We start from the raw sequence: 16,150 nt of genomic DNA, 5'->3' as shown, positions 1-16,150 counted from the left end.
TGGTGCACACTGTCGGAGGACTCTGTCTGCTGGAATTACTGTGCTGGTCACGCTGAAAAAGAAGCACAAAGAGTTCAAATGAGTCTCCTTTAAAAGAGGTGATGATGAGAGGTAATTTCAAAAGACTTGTTATAATCCCTGAATATTGTTTTATTGAAATGAGGTACTACATAAACAGCAATGTACATATAATTCTTCATCTTTGCAGCAAGGATGGTGCATGAGGAGCGCCTCAGCATTTGATGAATGTAAATAAAGCAGATAAATCAGCATCCATGCATGTCAATCAGTAATAGTGACGGCTAATGTTGCATGTCTAGTTGGTTCCATTGACACTGACCTTGCTATTGTATGTCATAGGGGCCATGAAGGTAAAAGGAACAGAAAGTAAACAGGGGCCTAAGAGATGTGCATTCAGCAGACAGATGCTGTTGCGGGGCTAAGAATTGGATGGTGGTGGAAGCAAACAGGGCCCAACAGGGTCACCAATGAGGGAGCAGACACCAGTTTAGGGAGATACAGCATAGACGTTCACAGGTGTAGCTGCCACTGGTGCAGCAGATGTGCAATAGGACTGATTGAACCACGATATATCACTACTGCCACAGAGGTCAAAGGGGTAATTTTCCTTGCTTGCACTAGGGTCCAAGGCATGCATTGTTACTGTAGCTGGAGTCCATACATTAGGATGCTTTAATGAGTGCTGTGTGTCATCACAGGGCATGTCATTCAACACTCTACCTTTCTCACCTAATGACTCTTAACTAAAACTCAAAACTACAATCAACAGGTGGCCTCTGAACAGGTGGCTGCAACAGTTTCTAGATACCAATTGTAGTATCCACAGTTATTACTATTTGTAATCCTCAAACCCTTCGGCCTTTGGAATTGTGCCTGTAAGTTGTCGGGATGCCATCCATTCTGCCCGATAAGCTGTCGGCACCCTGAATCCCCCAGGGGAGCAGAAGCTTGAATAGTTGATGTGTCGGTAGGAACCTTTTGTGTCCCAGGGTAGTTCATTTCACTTTTCTGGTTATTGTTTATGGCTCCATCCTGTAGTACGCCACTATCCTTGGCTGGGGCACCATGTCCAGTTAGCTAAGATGTGCTTCTTGTCCTGGTCACAACCCCTTGTGGTTGCTACCATAGCCCCATTCTGGTTTGTCACCAGGAAAGGTTACTTTTCAAAAAGACAGAACTTTCCTTCCCTTTGTCTGTTGTGCATTAGGACCCAGTCGCAAACTATGATACCCCAATCCCAAGACCTCTGTGTCTTGTTCACCTTGGCATTGTTGCGGGCATTCTTCTGCTGGTGGGCCAGCTTGTCCAATGGTGCTGGGAAGTGGAACCATGATTCTTCATAAGGAATGACATCTTGGATGACTCGTCCAAACATGATATTGGCAGGCGTCCTGTTGGTAGTGCTATCTGGCGTGTTTCTGTAGACTCCCAGGAGTTTGTTGAACTTCAACACCATTATGATGTTTAATTCCATTTCTAATGTCTTTATTAATCCTTCTCATCAGCTGATCAACCTCTCCATTGGCTTGAGGTCACTAAGGCATTATTTTTTGATGGCTAATGTCCAGGAACACAGTAGGATGCCCAAAACCCTTTACTTACCGAACAACTCGGTCACTCTGAATCCGTCTCTATTTTCCCAACGAGAACTCTCCGGAAACGCATATTGGAGTCGTCCGGAGGCACTTCCCAGTCCGATTCCGAATGCACAAGTACGATGTGTACTTCCTATGCGCCAAATCTGTCACAACAACCAACATGTCAGAGCATCCGAAACTGGAGTATTTCAGCTCTGAATCGCTCCAGAACACGATTGACCAAGACTTTGCACCTATGTATCCAATTAGTGCATGTCATCGCTATACTCTACATCTATGATGAATACTAGAACCTCAACTCAAGCGGCCGTTGCAGACAGTAAGTTAGACATCTACCCCTATACAATATCATAACTACAGCGTGCAAAACAATACATGTGAAAGCAGGGCCGCAAATACAGTCAACTTGGGGGGGCAATACTTGCAGCACTGTAGAGGTAATTTTAGGAGGGGCTAATACTTCCAGCAATTCAGATCCAAAGGGGGGGGGGCAGGAGGGCTAATACTCACAGCAATGTAGAGCCAAATCTGGTGTTGGGGGGATAACACCCCCTGCAACGTAGAGGAAAATCTGAAGTTGGGGAGCTAAAACTCCAAGCAATGTAGAGGCAAATCTAGTATTGGGGGGCTAAGACCCCCAGCAATGTAAAGGCAAATCTGGGGTTGGGGATCAAATACCTCATCAATTTAGAGGCAAATCTGGTTTTCTTGGTTACTACCCCCAGCAATCTAGAGGCAAATCTGGTGTTGAGAGCTAATAACCCCAGCAGTGCAGAGGAAAATCTGGGGTTGAGGGGCTAATACCCCCAGTTATATGGAGGCAAATATGGGGTTGGGGTCTAATACCCCAGCAATGTAGAGGCAAATCTGGCATTGGAGAGTTAATACCCTCAGCAATGTAGAGTCAACTCTGGGGTTGGGGGCTAATAACCCCAGCAATGTAGAGGCAAATCCAATGTTCAGGGCTAATACCCAAGCAATGTAGAGGTGGTTCTGGTGGTGGGGTGGCTAATGCCCCCAGCAATGCAGAGGCACATCTGGAGTTGGGGGGGCTAATACCTCCAGCAATGTAGAGGCAAATCTGGTGTTGGAGAGTTAATACACCTAGCAATGTAGAGGCAAATCTGATGTTGGGGGCTAATACCCAAGCAATGTATAGGTGATTCATGTGGTTATGTGGCTAATGCCCGCAGCAATGTAGAGGCACATCTGGAGTTGGGGGCTAATGCCCCAATAATGTAGAGGGACATCTGGTGTTGGGGGCTACTACCCCCAGCAATGTAGAGGCAAATCTGGAGTTGGGGGCTAATGCCCCAATAATGTAGAGGGACATCTGGTGTTGGGGGCTACTACCCCCAGCAACGTAGAGGCAAATCTGGGGTTGAGGGTCTAATACCTTAGCAATGTAGAGGCAAATCCAAAGTTGGGGGATAATACCCTCAGCAATGGGGAGGCAAATCTAGGGTTGGGGCTAATACCCCCCAGCAGTGGGGAGGCATATCTGTGGTTGAGGGGCTAATACCCCCAGCTATGTAGAGGCAAATATGGGGTTGGGGGGCTAATATCCCCAGCAATGTAGAGGCAAATCTGGTCTTGGAAGCTAATACCCCCAGCAATGTAGAGGTGATTCTGGTGGTGGGGGGGCTATTTCCCCCAGCAACATAGAAGCACATTTAGGGTTGGGGGCTAAGACCCACAGCAATGTAAAGGCAAATCTGGGGTTGAGGGGCAAATACCCCCAGCAACGTAGAGGCAAATCTGGTGTTGAGGGTTACAACCCCCAGCAATCTAGAAGCAAATCTGGTGTTGGGGGCTAATACCCCCAGCAGTGTAGAGGCAAAGCTGTGGTTGAGGGGCTAATATCCCCAGCAATGTAGAGATAGTTCTGGGGGCGGGGGGCTAATACCCCCAGCAACCTAGAGGCAAAATGTGGGTTGGGGTGCTAATACCCTAGCAATGTAGAGGCAAATCTGTTGTTGGGGGCCAATACCCCCAGCAATGTAGAGGCAAATCTGGTCTTGTGAGCTAATACCCCCAGCACTCTGTACCTGAACAATGTAACTGATGCTCATGCAAAGTGCCTCATTACACACAGGTGGAGTACATGCTGCGGGGACTTAAAAAAAACAAAGCCAAAAGTCATTTTTCAGGAGATCTCTTCGCACAATGTGGCAGCAAGGGTAACTGGCAAGTTTGACAAATGGGCAGAGTGGACAGGCTGGGGCTCTAGGAACTGTTGAAAAACAAACAAAGCCTCATCATCTAGTAAATGCTCCCTTCAAAACCTGTGAAATACTCAGGTGCTGATGCACAAACATAACAGACCAGCCACCTACAGCAGATCAATGACTGTATGGGTGTGTGTGGAAGCTGTCTCGGCCTGGGCTGACACATACAATGGGGAGATGAAACCCATATTGCCCTATGGGTGTTTAGTTTGATCAGAACATTTTCTGGATAGCTTGGATTGGCTATGAAGGAAATTGGGCATTGGTTGATGGACTGGTGCACCAGGATCACCTGTGGGCCACAGTTTATGTGCATTTAACCACACCATGAGACTGACTCACTTCCACAGTCTCCACCAGGCCACTGAAATGTGGCGCCAGTATGTTGTCTGTTCACTGGCTATGCTGTAAATTGAGGCTGGGGCCCAGCCTTTGGAGCATACTCACCTTGGCTCACTGTTGTGCATGTCTTGACAGAAGCAGTGTCATCTCCCCTACATGCCCATCACTTTAAGGTCATGGAATGTGCAGGGAGGTTGCATTGTATTTAGAGGACTTACAGGGAGGCAAGTCTCATTTGGACAGTTTAACATACACAGTACCCCCTTGGTCAGCAGCAGTGTGCCTTTTTGAAACCTCCCTTGACAGATAAAAGTACAGAGGCTACAATGAAAGCGATGATCACACAATGTTTGCCTTTTACTTTCAGGTTGACCGAGCATCATACGGATCTCAATCCGACCATGGGTCCCTAGCATGTTGTGCATGTATAATGAATGAATGTCATCCTAAGGTAGGTACACTTACTCTGCCAAATACAAGTAGAAACACACTTTTGACGGTGGAACAGGAATTGCCATAACCACACATATATATGTATCACAAAGTTAGTGCATGAGTCCACCACAACACACACTGAAACATCGCAGGGCAACTGAACTCCAATGTACTCACAAAAGAATGACATTGTGTTGCGTCTGTGTACATTAAAGCCAAGTGGATATTGGTCCAGGCACCACCCTACTCCACTGACTGAGCCACACTGTACTGCTTTCTGTGCCTCCCAATACAACAACCTAGAAGTGGTTGTGTCACATTCATCATTGAATTATTTGCAGACCAAATGCATCTTGGTTTTGAAAGACGCATGGGATGACAATAAGGTAGGATACAGTCAGCATGTGTGGATGTGGGGCACAGGCACACAACTCACAATCTGTATGTGTACACGGTCATCTTCGGAGAATGTCATTCCCACCAATTCTGCATCTAGCTCCTTAGGCTGTAGTGTGTGCTGCAAAGAAAACCAACAAAACAAACTTTTTGGATGTGCAGATTGTGTCCTGGAGAGTAGTAGGAGTATGCATGAGTCTTAAGATGTAGGATACACCAACAGTGTTGAAGGATCTAGTGCACAGCCTATTGTGTAAGATAAGCTGCCAGCACTGGTGAGGGTGCCAGGGGGTGGCTCAATCTGTTGCTCCCAAACACAATCGACATAACCATCCTCAAGCCAGGGGATATCATTACATCTTGTGAGGATGAGGGATATGTGCCTTATGAATTCTGCTTTGTAGGCATTTGGCACTCAAACACTGTCTCAAAATCTATGAAAATGTCAAGGAGACCTTTCACAAAGACATATTGCCCTAACACTCTAGGGCAGAGTTTAATGGGCAAAATGTGAGCGACCATGGACATATACAAGGGCTACCCTTGCAAAACCAGATCAGAGGTTGCTAAATATTGTCAATGTAAACACTCATTGGAACTGGGTTTGATGTTCCAGTGTTCCATTGGCGGAGGAGTTTTTTACCCTGTACCTGAGTTCCAAGTGTAAATAAAATCTATAGAAAACTGCTATGACGAGGAAACAATATTTGATTAAACGATACAACAGTTAAAACCCTGCAAGAAGGTATATAGGGAGGGGCTCGATATTTGATACCCTGAGATTACATGAAAGAGTTATATATCGGCCCTATCTTCATCGACCATTTGATGTAAGAAACAAAAGGTTTGGAGATATTTCAACTAATACAATAGGGGTGACTAATTGAGAGTGAGGTTCATCAACCCCTCTACACATAACTGCAGATACCATGGATTCAGAACAGATTCTACTTGTACTATGGGAGATATCGTCCTTTGTCCTGAAGAAGGTGGTGTTTAAGCAATAATACCCACCGAAACACATCGACGCCTAGTGTGTACAGACATACTGTAGACTGTGAATGACATTTGCTATTATTGTTACAAACATTTGAAAAAAAGTCAAAACAATGAATTGTGGTCTGATGTATTGTCTGGATGATTAGAAGCTATTTTTTCTTGCAGATTCCCCTAGTACTGTAATATTTTGTGTGGTCTTTAAATTTTGCTTGTAATATTTGGTGAATAGTGTTTTTAACCTTTTTTATAATTTCTATTAATATCTAATAAAATATCTGTATTTGTCAGCACTTGGCTTTTGATGGTGGAGGTGTTATGTTCTGGTTATATGATTATGTGTATAAATGTGTATGTGTTGTGAAGAAATAGGTTGCCCAAAGGGGAATTTTTCTGACTGAGGTCTACTTGGCGCCATACTCCTTTGGTGGTAAAGGGGCCCCTCTCATTCATTTTGAGAGTTTTACTCATCACAACCAGGTATATCATCACTATGTGTCCATCTCCCTTGATGTCGCTATAACTCTAACATTCAAATTCAGAATGACAATAATAACCATGCCTGTGTAGTCTACTGTGAAGTGTGGGGATGCATCTCTGGAGTATTCTGTCCCCAGGTGGCACAACAACAAACATACGTGACTTTTTACTTGAGGGGGCTATACCCCTCTAAGCAAAGGACTGCTACCAATGTTCCGGCATCAGGATATAATGATATATGCAATCACTACCTCCAAACAAGGGCAGTAAGCGAGGGCAAGAATGACCAATCAGTGACTACACCTACTATACAGGGTAACTCACCACCACTGCCCACACACAACTCACACAAGGCAAGGCTAGGTGGAGGTAAATTGTCCTGTGAGGACTCTAGGTGTTGCATATGCCACTGTAGTCAAAGCGGTCTTTACAACAATCAGTCATGAACATTCGGTGGCAGACAGCAAGCTACAGCATACACATACTACATGCTCATATTTTATCTGGCAACTGTTTTGGCATACTTACATAGACATAATCTACAGATATGTAAATTTCAACATTACCTCATTGCCTGCATGAACTATACTTGCCCGGGTAAGACCTCTCTGACATCCACCTCAAACTACATGCTCATCTCTCAAAACTATCATAGATGTACAAGCATGTCATAAGCACATTCTGGTGCATCTAGATGGAAAAGCATGTCTGCCCCACAAGCTCAAGCCTTGTACTCAAACTCTTCCAACCTGATCCTTATAATTTCAAGCTTGAACTGCGCCTCTAACATCCAGACCTACATTCACAGAACCATTCCTCATCACTATGTACACAGCACCTCTTACATACATGACATGTACACAATGTACTGTACTCATCATCTCCTCAGCAGACGTCAAACTTAACATGTCAAATGGACCACTCTCATCACCAGTTGCACCCTCTGTCCTCAATAATGTCTTAGACTACAATCATATCACAACGTGTAGCATAACAGCCTACTCTGACATGCTCACTTAACATATTGCCACTGTTCACAACAAAACACTTACATTGCTATATGAATGTGCCCTCAATCATTTGCATATAGACATACACACACCATACTCTGCTTAAGTTCTACAGATTGTAATTTCTAGGCCTGGGCTAAAATTCCATTCAGCTCGCGGAAATTGCGATAATTTGACATTTTCGCGATCCGTGGAGAGCGCGAAAATTTCAACATTTCCGCAATCCGCATCTTACCGGAAATTTTTTGATTGCTCGCGCTGTAAAAAAATACATTCTCGCGTGTGCTCGATCGCCTTACCTGAATCCCCGCATTCGCCGACGAGTTTTCCCGATCCGGTCGCATTCTCCACGAGATGTTGGATTGTTGGTAGCCATTTGCGCTGTCTCGCGACAGTTCGCGCCCGCATTAACGTCATTTGTCACGCGATCACGTCATTCGTCGCACGATCACGTCTTTCTTCTCGCGATCATGCACCGCGAGAGTATGAGATAATTGAGATCTCGCGCCCGTGAACAACCTCATGGGTACGTTGGCGAGCCGCGATCACGCAGAAAATACCACGAACGGGCGGGAAAAAAACTTCTGCGTCTTCACGATATTTCCGCGTGTTTGTGGAGATTTTTAACATTGTCGCGATAGTTTGGGAAAGTGAATTTCGCAAATTCCGCCCACCCCTAGTAATTTCTAAAACAAATGCATTCACAGATTCAAACACAACATGCATCAAATAAACAACACCTCAAATATCACTGTTCAGGACCCTAAATTACACAACTGGTTTATATATACACTTATTTACTTTGTTACAAATGACAATTTTAACCTTGTCTCATCGTGGCCCTGTCACATCCACATTTAACTTACATGCTCAATACACCCATTGACTTATGTAAATGAAATACTATCCTCACTCATTGAAACTACTCTGTTACAGTCATTTTTCACCGTAGATAACAGTACTCCCAGTTCAGCTTCTGTGTGCTCTGGAACAGCAACAAGTATAACTCCAATGGATCGCATTGTCAGTCATTCACAAATTACAAGATAAACACAATTCATATGCTCAAATGCGAATGGTGTGTGGTTTAAATATGAAATTCCAAGCTTGGACAGACAAACGCACCATACATGTGATGTCCCCCCAAAAAATCAGGATGGCATGACTGACATATAAATTAGAAAAAAATAAACTATTAAGACCACACACACCTTGCTAAACATGAATCGCAGCAGAAAGTGGAATACTTTGAGGCAACAGAGTCATAAGACTGTGAGAATACTGCTCACCTTACACTCACAATGGGCTTAGGAAATGCATCAGATGAGTATACAGCCATGAAGGGAATTTGCCCACAGTGCATGCCGCCTGTATTGCACCGTCCCTTTGTGTACACGCGTTTGTCCAAAGTCGGTACCATTTAATCAACTCCATATGTACCCTGGTGTATTGATGAGACAGTGGTCTTCCTGTACATTACAAATATGTGCAGCATGTTTCTCCTAAACTGTTGCACTTTGAGACACTTGCACTATGTTGACATATGAAAACATGAACGATGTGGAACTGTGTTTCCTAAAAAAAATGTTGTGACTGAATTTCACAATCATAGACAAAACCAGTGTTAACATTGACATCTAGCCGAAGTATGCACAACAATCTAGGATACATTCTGACCAAGTGCTTGTACTCCATGGATCATATGCAATCCACATCACACTAACATCATTGTGTAATCACATCACATATTACATATGAGTAACAGTTAACCAGTAATCCATTTTGTGGACACAGAAATATAAAACAAAATAGCAAATGCTTTAATCAGCAAAACTATAATCGGAACGGTGATGAAAACATGTAAATGGCCAGTCCAAAAAGAGTCAATGGCTTTGATGGCTAAACATGTCATACCCTTCACTGCGTGCCTAAACAAATCCTGCAAGGGGTCACCTCCCCTCGGAGGGGCATCTAGGGGGCATGCCAGGCACCAAAGGGACAAAAATAGGGAGGACTGGGTTGGCATTTGGGTGGGATTGTTCAGGAGAGGTGGGTGGATTCACAGCAGTGGTTGGATTAGATTGAGGGGGCGTTGGGCCCAATGCAGTGGTAGGCTCAGACTGAGGGGGCAGCTGTAGTGAGAGGGCTTGAATGAGGGGGGAATGACTTGGTTTAAGCATTTGGGGGGTGGTTTAATGCCCCATGGTGTAGACAGGAATAGGGAGGGATCACATTTTTGGGAGGGGTTTTTTGGAGCTGGAGGTATGGGCTGGGCTGGGGATGTATGGTTACCTGGAGGCTTTTTTAATTTCTGAAATCGGGGGGATTATCGGGTGGGGGTGATTTGTTTTTTTTTGCTTCTCAGGAGGGGGCAGATGTAGATGGCATGTCTGGGATGGTGGATTTGCTCTTCTTGGGAGGGACTTGAAAGATTTGGGGAGGGAAGAGTTTAAAGGGAATGATCATGAGTACCTGGGCTGAGGGGGGAACATGAGAGGCAATGGTATGGGGTGTAGAGGCAGAGGGTTTTGAGGCCTGCAGAGTATCTTTGGATGCATGTGTGTTATCTGCTGCTATGTCCATGGTGGTGGGTGTGCTGTCTGTCTTTGGAGTGTGTGTGGGTATGTCCTTATATATGTGTGTTTGTTTGCAGCATGTGGCTGTTGAGGTGTGTGCATGTGTGTTTATGTGTGTTTCAGTTAGGGGCAGGCACTTTTGGAGCTGGGACACTTCTGCCCTCAGTGTGGAGGCCTGAGCCTGATTAGATCTGTGTAGGGCAGACATGCCCTAGTGAATGCCCTCCAGGAATGATACCATTTGAGTCAAATGAGTGGTATGCACCTGGAGGACATTCAGCACTGCTGTCTGCCCCACAGAGATCTGCCTCAGGATGTCAATGGCCTTAATACTCAGGGCAGCAGGGGAACCCAGTGCAGCGGGTGAGGTGTGTGGCATGAAGGAGACAAGTCACCTTCTAGGGAAACGGCAATGGACAGTGGGATGGGGAGCAGCTTGAAGGGTGGAGATGGTAGGGGTGGTCGTAGTCTCTGATCTGGAGGATCCAGTCCCTTTCTCCTCCTTTCAGATTTGGTATGAAACCCATATTCTAAATTAGATTTACTGCCTTTTGCACCTGAGCTACTTATACATGCTTGTCATGTTCCATAAATATTATCTCATTGAGAAAAACAATCATACATATACTTCTCAATCTGAGGAAGGCTGCCACTGCTTTTACTACTTTTGTGAAGCACTATGGTGCTGAGGAGAGATTGAAAAGAAAAGACTTGAACCTGTGCGTGTGATTCCCCCCCAAAAATTGGAAATACTTCCTCTGTGGGTAAAATAAGGGAATTGTTAGGTACACATCCCTTAGATTTCATCTAATTATCCTGTTCCCTCAGCAAGAGTATATTCCTTAGAGCTGTCACTGTTTTAATTTTCTACTGTAAAGTTGTATATGGCTTTAGTCCTTTCATGTTTTCTATTGGTCTAAATGTATTGTTCTTTGCCTGGACCAGAATGATATTGCTGACAAAGTCTGTTGGAAGTAATCTACACTTCTCTATCATACCCTATTAAAGAATATTTTTAACCTAGATATTAAATCCAAACCTCCTTGACAAAAGCATATTGAAAAACATTTATTGTGTTGACAAGGGGGAAACAGAACATTTATTTGAAACATTTTTACAGTCTGAAAAACTCAAGAGCCTTGTGATGGAGTATCCAACTCTTGGGCAAAATGGGCCAACCAGTCACCCAGTTTTGCAAAGCCTAGGCCAAAAAGTCTGCCTTTTCTTTGCGTGAAGAAGAACAGTTTAGAAAAACCCTGGGGACCAAAGTAGAGTCTGTAGGTGTTCTTTGATTCCTAACATTAAGTGGGATTGTGTATCTGTGCAACATAAACGTCAGAATATGGAACTCGGTTCACATATATTGTCAGGAAATTGTGAAGCCTAATTCACAGCAACCTTACAGGGCCCCATCGGAACCCATAAACTTACCAGGTTCCCAGATAGTATCAGCAACCTCAAACATGACCACACTTTATTCCCAAAGGAAAACGTGGAAACTCTACCCTTTCGATGTTTACTTTTTCAAGACCAAGGTAAAAACAAGAAAAATACAAAATGGCTTTTCAATCATTTATTGAAACAAATGTATTCTTGTATAAAAAGAGTATGCTGCAATTATTAGATTGAAGGAGCAAAGCATTGTAACCAACATAACAAGAATGATGAAAAACAGTTCAACCACTACAACATTACTTTGTGATTATACTAGTATACTCCTACCTATCAAAACCTATACTATCAAGAGAACAACAAGAGTACCCTCTGCCAGATCATTTGGGATAGCCTAACTTCCCGTACATGGGTGTGATGTATCAAGAAGCCAGCCTGTGTGGAATAGGTTCTCGTCTTTTGCAGGGTAGAGGTCAAAGTCAGCAGGACTTAATCTCAGCCAAAGCAAAATATGTTCCAGCGTAATCCAAGCGGAAGTGCTCCTTTGCTGAATGCAATGCAGAGGCTGTTCAGATAATAAAAACACTGTTCCAATTGCACTGTGCCAAAGGTGCAGAGCTCATGAAATGGTGTGTGTTGAGCCTTAGAGCTGTCTACAACTGGACAACCAAATCTAAGGGCATTGTGTTCTATGTGCCTAGCATTTGACAGAGTGTACAAGCCACATCATGATAATGCCTACTAAGAAATGAATTGCATTCAGAATTGCATTTCAGTCTATTACTGTGTATGTGTAAAACATAACCATTAGAAAAAGATGTCAAGCTAAAACAAGAAGCTAATACGGAGAATAAGAGTGGACCCTGTCACGCCTCATAACATAGGAGGTAAGGCAGTGAAGCAACCCCTGTATTCGCTGACCGGGGAGATTCCTGCCCAAAAGCCCTCATGTGGGATGAATGTGCTATATCTAAAGTAGTAATGGTGCGTTCATATTTATCTCATTGAAATAATCATCCCCAAAAAGTGTTCTTTGAGTAGACCCCTCAGCTTCTGAGCCTGTAAGATGCCCTGTTTGGGGTACTTCCTTTCCTAAGAAAACCCTGCGTTAGTGGTGCAGAGGAAACATAAAGCTCTCTGAACCCTGTTGGATATTAAGACTGAATCTAAGCTATCGCCTGAACATCCTCACCTGCAAAAAGAATATTTGTTAAGGGCCCCTGGACGTCCAGAACCTTGTCTTGACTGGAGGACCATTCTCTATCAACTCCCTTTTCTTGGATATGTCAAATCTTTGTAAAAAAAAAAGTAACAATTTTGGGGTTCAGAACTGGAGCATTGGCTGCCTAATTAGAAATAGAAGGTCTGGGACACTGCTGTCATGTTTTATCTTGTTACACCACCCCAAGAGAAGCAGAGGCTTCTGACGCATTTCCAGCTTTACAGCAAGTTGTAAATCTGGGAATGTGTTAAATATCATGGGTGTTATGTGGGAACACTAACCATAATGTCCATTGCATGCCTCTCTATCCCAGTGTGAGGCAATGCAGCAACTTGTTCTGTGTTGCCCCACTCTCTACAAGGCCAAGAAAAGCCACACAGGGTGGCTTTACATGGCCTTGTAGATGTGGCTCTGCAATGCACAAAAAGAGAGTCTCATTAAAAGTTACTTTCTGGCAGCGCACCAGGCTTGTAAATGAGCCCCCAAGGATTTATGTGTGGCAGAAAAAGGCAAGGGGTCAGCCACACACTGGCATTGGGCCATGCCTCCTCCCCAGAATGGGAAAAAACTATCTTCCTAAACCCCAAAGAAGAGATAGGGGTATTGCCATCAATCTGGCCCCCTGGAGTGTAAAGCCTACTAGGCACCAGGGTATTTTTTATTTAGGTGCAAATAAAAGGGTTGGGTGCAACACATCCAACTATTGTTCTATGACTCAGTCGAGAATGGGTCCGATAGTTTTTCTGCCGCTTAGGGGTAGATTGGGGTGTTTATCACAAATTTCAATTCAGGGGACCAAAAACCAACTACAGACCAGAAATTTATATTTATTTTCAGGAATAATATGTGGGTGAGGATGGTTGGCCAGACACAGGGCCATCGCTCACACCTAAAACTTCACCTATCTTTTTGCTTACCTGAGGCCTACAACATCCCCACTTCAATGGCAAGCAAGAGGGAACTTAGATTTTTTGGGGTGTAGTTTTGACATATAGCCATGCAGAGTGGGGTAAAATCCCAATTTACTCTCATTTGCCGAGTTAAATGGTTGCAATATTTAGGTTCAATATGAGCCAGCAAACATAAGATCCTACATTTCTGAAAACTAGACATGCATTGGAGTTGAGGTTAGTCCTGGGTGGTAAAGTCCACTCCAGTCACGGAGTTTGCAGAGCTTTCTGCACAACACACTCCGCGGAGCTCAAAGAGTGCAGAAAACTCCGCACCGCAAAGTGCAAGATGTTTCCCCACCTGTGCTCGCAAATGGTAAGTTTGTGAGCGCAAGCTGCAGCTCGGGTAGAGTTTCTCCCCGAGAGACAGGAATTCCAGCATGAACTGCAGTTTGCAGTGCACCCTTCCACCTGCAGAACTCTGTGGACTTTTGTTGTCACTTCGCGGGGTCCTGGTAGCGAAAATCTGTGAACTGCGCCCAGGCCTAGGTGAGGTCAAATCCCACTACCTTTTTTAACCAGAATGCCCTGCACACCGCAAGCTTTGGCAAGATCACATATTTCCTTCACATTTCTATGAGGAAAATTTAGGGAATCTGTGTAGCTCCAGTAAATACCTACTGCCCAGCATTATCATACTTCTAAAAAAAACATAGAATACTCCATTTTATATCATAGCCGAGAGTATGTAAAATAAAATAGGCCCCAAAACACAATGTGGAGGCATACAATTTACACCAAGAAAATCACTCCACTCTGGCCTTATGGATAGCTTAGGTAATGGGTTCTCTGCTCAGCCGCCACCCAGGCAAACATACAAAACCCAGGCATTTCTCAAAATTAGACATTCAAAGGAGACCATGGTGGTGTGCCTTGTGTGTATCACACAACTTTTTCTTAACCACAATGCCCTTGCAGAAATCATGGGTTTTCATCATATTTCTGTTTTAGATCTGCTGGGATCTGCAAATTTCCGACTATCTAATATTCCCATGCTTCCCCCAATAAAAGCAGTACCCCACTTAAGGCAATGAGCCTGGCACCTGTGAAAAGAGTGGATCAGAACATGGACCATGCAATCTTCACCCAATTTTGCATGGTGCCTAGTTTGAACCACTGTTGTAATGAGGACTAGGAATTGGAAAACAAGTGGGTACTGTTTTTATGGGAGAAGTGTGGACATATTGTACAGGAGGAATTTTTCTGGACAATCCAGTCGCAGAAATGTAAGTAAAATGTGTGCTTTTAGGCAAAGCCTGAGGTCTGAAGGTATTTTGGGTAAGAAAATATAATGATAATATCATTATAAGTAGCTCAGTTTTTAGCTTGAGTTATCACATGTATTTGGACAAACAAAAAAACGTATCCTCGATGGACATAACGTTATATTGATTTTGTAAAGCAGCCATCAGGGGACTAAATTACAGATGAAAATGTCAGCTATTTAAAAAATGTTGCTACTACAAAAGGCACCCCCTTACCTAATTTCCAGAAATGTGTAGCTTTTTGAGTGAACCCATGGGCTGGGAATCACACTTGTTTTCAAAACAAGCTGCAAACAGGTTGAAACCATAAAAATAGAAAAATGGACAAGCACTTAGGAAAATGAAAAAATGTGGTTATATTTTGGCTTTTTTCTCTGTTCCCTCCAGGGAAATCTACAAACCCTGGATACCTTTAGAATTCCCAGGTTTCACTAGAAAAGGACATACATTTGGGGTGGATAGAATTTATGAAAAGAAAAGTTGCAAAGGCTCAAGCGCAAAGTGCCCAAATCTTCGAAAAAGGTGTAGCTCTGGGGTTTGGAAGAATCAGCAGCTAAGGGGTTAAAATAGCTCAGCAATAATAAGAGGAACATTGTCAATGTGGTTTTCTAAGTAAACCTGTGGAGGTATTGTGGTGGAGGTTTATATTTTGCTATTACTTGGGGGGGTTGTTTTTTGTTTTCTTTGATTGTGAATCAAAATTATTTCAAGAGATGTATTATCTCATGTCTTTATGATAATTATTTGAGTATTTCTGCAATTGAATCCTCTTTGTATTGTTCGAGAACATGCACTCCAACTTTTGACAACATTTGGAACAACAGTCATCAAATACCAGTAGTCTCAGCTAAGGGGCCGATTCTGATCCGGGTCGGAAGGGCACTGAACGCGATCCGGCCGAAAAAACTACGAGCCGTATGCGTGTTTTCCGCCCAACTCATACAGCTGTACGACCGAGCCAGTAGGATGCGAGCTACATGTAATTCACCGACCGAGCCGTTTCCGGGTCCGAACCGCTCCGTACGTCTTGGTCGGAAGCTAACCGTGGCGTGCAATGGATGCGATTCATGATCGAGCCAGTACGATGCACGCGTCGGACAGCCTGTGTGTCGGACTGTTGGGGTCCGGCTCGGTCGGAAAACACTCCGGATCCGACTCGGTCGGAGTGCTTTCCGGATCGGAATCGGCCCCTAAGTAGTTAAATGTGACTCATGTTACATTTTGAGACACAGAGAGTAA

This window comes from Triturus cristatus, chromosome 7, assembly GCF_964204655.1.
Source record: "Triturus cristatus chromosome 7, aTriCri1.1, whole genome shotgun sequence".
Classification (NCBI taxonomy): Eukaryota; Metazoa; Chordata; class Amphibia; order Caudata; family Salamandridae; genus Triturus; species Triturus cristatus.
This window is presented reverse-complemented; position numbering follows the sequence as displayed.